Source organism: Venturia canescens, unplaced genomic scaffold (genome assembly GCF_019457755.1).
Source record: "Venturia canescens isolate UGA unplaced genomic scaffold, ASM1945775v1 PGA_scaffold_15__1_contigs__length_3012046, whole genome shotgun sequence".
NCBI classification, from domain to species: Eukaryota; Metazoa; Arthropoda; class Insecta; order Hymenoptera; family Ichneumonidae; genus Venturia; species Venturia canescens.
Window position 1 is genome coordinate 2985001 of NW_025108584.1, and position 5000 is coordinate 2990000.

A 5000-nucleotide genomic window follows, 5' to 3' on the forward strand; every position below is an offset into this window, starting at 1 on the left:
CGTGGAGGTGTCCGCCCAGGCCGAAGCCTGGCTCCGCCGCCGTGGCATGCTACGATCGTTGTGTAGCGCCGTACGACTCGCACCGTGCCTGTGATAATCAGAGCAACGGGCTTACTCTTCGTTCTTCGCTCTTCGTTTCTTCTCTCTTCTTTCTTCTTTCTTCTTTCTTGAGCGGCGTCTTCTTCCTTCGGCGTCGATCTTGATGCCCGTAGGTCACGTCAAGTCGCGTCTTGTTCGTCGTATATTAAAAGAAGTTGGTAAGTCATACCATTAAGACGTTGGAAGTCAAGTTTAAGATAAAATAAATAAATAAATAGATAAATTAAATATGTGGAGTCACCGTAGTCAGTTTCCGTAGTCAATGAAGGCATTGGCGATTTCCACCGATGATCGGAGTGCCTTCATGGCGATAGAACGCTTGTCTTTGTTGTTTATGCCAAGTTTGTCTAACGCCTTGACAGTCCTCTTCGGCAGCGCTCCTCTGCTCCCGATGACTATGGGCAGTACTATGCCTTTGGACACATTGAGCCTACGGGCCATTAAGTCCGCTGTCCCTTGGTACTTCGTCATCTTTTCTTTGACAGCTTCTGCCAAATAAACTCCCTTTTCGTACCGTACGGTCACATCCACTACTAGAGCTTCGTCATTCATTTTCACAACCATGTCCGGCTTCTTTAACGTCCCGCCGTCATCGATTGTTGGCTCTAGCATTACAGTATGGTGTCTGCTCACCCGATCCGCAATCAGTTCCTTGATCTTGTCGTGCCTTCGTATTCTAGCTGGTTTGGTGAATACACACTGGCCGATAATATGGCCCAGTGTCTCTGGCTGCAGATGACAACGACGACAGATCGTATCTGCATTGGCGGTTGTTCTGCCAAGTACCACTTTCGTACCGAAAGTGTTTGTACGCATGCGGATAGCATCTAGGTATCTCGAAGATCTCAGTAACCTAGGATTTTTGAGCCAGGCATTGCCATACTTGTCACCTTTGAAGTCCTCGACTCCTTGTCCTTGGGATCGCAGGCTCCTCCATGCGTCCCTCTCTCTTTCTCTCGTGAGGATCTTCACTCGTTCGTAGTCGGGTTTGTTAGTGGGTTTTACCACTCTTAAAGCTCTAGCCCCCTGGTCAACTCGATTTCGGAACTTCGCGTTCCTTTCGATCTCTCGGAGTATTGGGTCCTCCGATGCGGCTGCTGTTATGCCGCTCTTGACCGTTAGCAGTTGTACTGCTCTTGCTATCTTGACTAGGCCTAGACCTCCGTCTCTTTTGGGCGTGTAAAAGAAACCCCGTGCAGTCGATAGTGGAAGCTTTAAGATTTCCTTGACTTGGACCCTGATGTCATCGTCCAAAACTTTGAGTATGCCGGCTGCTGGCGGACTCGCTGTCAGCTCGTACATAAAGTGCGGTAAGATGTACGTTGTTATGACATCTAGTTTCTGGTACGGTTTTAGACTCAGACACCGCACATTTCTTATTGCCTCCAATATCTTGGGAATTTCTTTGCCCCTTTGCAAACCCGTCCACGGACCAAACCGGGTGCCTAAATATTTAAACATGTCGTCCGCTTCCACTCCTGGGATCTCTTCATGGCTTATGTTTAGCCTAGGATTGCTTGTGAACCAAGTTCTCCTCCCAGATGTTATTTGGAAGGCTAAACATTTCGGCGCAGACAAACTCATTCCCAGCTTCTCAAGGTATCCATTGAGTTTGCTCACCTGTCTTTGTGCGGATTCTTGGTTTTCTCCCAGCAGTACGACATCGTCTGCGAACGCCAAGATCGCGAGACGTTCATCACCAAGTTTTACGCCCTGTCCTTCTTTGTCGATGCTATCAATTACAGGGTCCATTATGAGGTTAAAGAGCAAGGGAGACAGAGGGTCGCCTTGCTTAACTCCTCTTTTCAACACTATTTCGACCCGTTCCTGTCTTGGACCTTTTATGGAGGTCTGGCAGTTCGAATACATGTTCTTGACCAAGTCAATGATATGAAACGGGACTCCTTTCCGCTTCAGTGCAGCCCCAATAGCACTGTGTGGTACAGTGTCGAACGCCTTCGACACGTCCGCTACCATCACTACTCCCCCATGGAGTCCTTTCATCGATTCGATCGCTTTCTCGAGTATCAGGGTATTCGTTCGGCAACCATCCTCGGCTGTGAAACCTTTTTGCCTCAGAGATTGCTTCACGAAACCCCTCAACTTTTGATCGATCAGACCTGAATAAGTCCTCCCCAATAGTGATCCGACCGTAATAGGCCTCCAATTCTTAATATCACTATGGTCCTTTCCATCCTTTGGTATGAGCGTGGTGCGGTTTTTGTTCCATCCGCTCGGGAAGATAGTGTGACGTACCAAGATGTTAAATAAGACGGTAAGGAGTTCTGCCACTCCTTTACGCGTAAGGTGGCTCTTTTTCACCCCGTCTAGGCCTGCCGCTGTTCTGCTCTTCGTTCGGCAGATTCTGGCTCTAACTTCTTCCACTGTTATCGGCGGGAAGACCTCGTTAATGAGACGCCTATTGTCGCGTCCTTCCTCGAGCATGAACCCGACTTCGTCTGGGCCATCTCTTCCCCATAGCTGTTCGTAGAGCTCTCTAATCGCTCTAGAGGGAGGAGGATCTTTCCGTGCCTCAGTGAAGGAGAAATCTCCAGTGAGAGCGATTTCCGCTAGTCTTTTCGGACATTTGTTGTACAGTTCTTGGCACCTCGAGAACCTGTACTTTCGGCGTTGATTTGCCGTCACTCTCCTGCGGTCGCCATCTCTTCTTCGCCTGTTCTGCGGGGCTTCCTCTCTATCTCGCTCCCGATGAGTAGAGGCCGAGTTGTTAGTCGACCCAACAAGCCTTTGGCTGAGTTCTTGCACGAATTTATCAATGTGCTCACTGAGCACTTGCGGTGTTTCCTTATGTGCTTGCCAAATTTCCTTAAGCTTGACAATGCTTGTCCGATATTTATTATTTTCTGCCACATCTGTGGAGAGAATAATTTCATCTACTCTCGTGAGCCACGCTTCGTGCGTTTGGTCCTCCTCTTGCATCGTCAAAAATAAATTAATTTCTTGGGGATCATGTGTATCCTCCGCGTCAACAAATTCTGCTTCGTCATCACTTGAGTCACTGCTCGATATTTCGCCTGACTCCGAATCCGATTCCGGCTCGGATTCCGGCTCTTGCGCATCGCGTGGAATACGCCTTCTTTTCTCCCCTATTTGCTTATAGGTCTTGTTTGGCAGATATGCCTGTATTTCCACATTTGGGTATCTGGCATTTCGAAATCTCCTGTCCAGTTGTATAAGGAGGTTCGTTTCTTCCTCTGTCCAGACGGTTGCTGGTCTACCGCCTGCGCCTCTAGGCCGATTGGCCTGCGCTTCTCTTTGTTGGTTTCGTACCCGTGGATGTTCGTGTCTTTCATGTTGAGACAACCCATTTTGCGTGTTAAACGACCTCTCGCAATGTGCACATTGAAACCGACCTGGAGCCACTGCTGGCGGTGGTCCATTGCACTTCGGTTTGTGGCAATCCCAACTGTGCTTGGTCGGGCATCTTCTGCCACAAAATCGGCAAATAAAAACCGCCCTCGTACGAGGGTGGTCCTTTTTAAGGTGGTCGTTGAGGTCTTTTAGGTTTGCAAAACCCCGTCTTCTGCCAAGCCTACCACATTTATCGCAATACGTGATTGCATCGTCCAAGGGGACTTGTACCTCAAGTGTGACATTCAACTCGTTATTTTGTGAATCGTTAGCCGTGGGCGCGCCTGTTTCGTCACCATTGGCTCCCTCACTCCCGGATGAATCCGTTCTAGTGAGGTCACCATGACATCCCATTCCGAGGCTTATATTTCGTTGTGATTCCATTTTCCTTTATTTGTGTTTGGCTACGCTACACAGTAAATGTCTAAGTATCAATCGTTAATCGTGGAAAGACCAAGTCATCATATAGTAAGACCTGCACACTGAGGTGAGGCTTACGAGGCGTCGTAGTGTCGCTACGTTGTGTTAATCGCCTTCTAAAGAACATAGTTTTCATCGGACTATCCCGGTGAGCGGACTTTCCGCTTGACCTCTCAGTACGAGACTAGTGGTCTTCATTCCCCTTCGAGATTAATTGTCCCCCCAAGTGTAAAACACTGCATATACCAGCGATGGTTAACTTGGCCTGCAGCCTCTCGGTAAACAGCACGCGATCTTATGCGGCCTTCTCGATGCTCGATGTCTTGAGTATCTCTTCGGTGGCTTGGGACTTAGCGTAGTCGTCGATGATTTGACGCGCATTGCTTGTCTTTGAAGAATTTAAAAATTCGACGCGCATTGCTTGTCTTTGAAGAATTTAAAAATTCGACGCGCATTGCTTTATTCGGGCACGAAAAAAAAGATCTATTCGCCCCATACTACTTTTCTCGAAGTTCTGATGCCTTATGCATCTTATAAAATCGGAGGAGCCCATGTGGCGGGACATCACTCCTCCAGATTGGCTCGGCAGACCTCCTCTTTGCAGACTCGGACTACGTCGCCGGTTCTGGTCAACCAACTGGGCTAAAGCGGGGTCGTCACACCCGAGCGGGAAACTTCGCGTTCAATGCAGGAGAACTAAGAGAGTCATAGTTACTCCCGCCGTTTACCCGCGCTTGCTTGAATTTCTTCACGTTGACATTCAGAGCACTGGGCAGAAATCACATTGCGTCAACACCCGCGAGGGCCATCGCAATGCTTTGTTTTAATTAGACAGTCGGATTCCCCTAGTCCGTGCCAGTTCTGAGCTGAGCGTTGAATGGCGGCCGAAGAGGACGACCAAGACGGCGTGAGCCGTCAAAGAAGCCTCGCAGCAAGGAAGATCCGCGGGAGGCCAAGGCACGGGACCGAGCTCGGATCCAACAGGCTACGCATACTTGCGTAAGGCAACCCGCTTTCACCTCGCCCAGGCCCGGCACGTTAGCCAAACCCGCTTCCCTAACAAGCCCGACGCGCCCCGCTCCTCAGAGCCAATCCTTATTCCGAAGTTA

General features: G+C 49.4%; 1 pseudogene; it reads right to left on the reverse strand.

Moving 5' to 3' along the window:
• Positions 1-5000, reverse strand: part of LOC122418635 (uncharacterized) — a 9603-nt pseudogene that overhangs the window by 2278 nt on the left and 2325 nt on the right.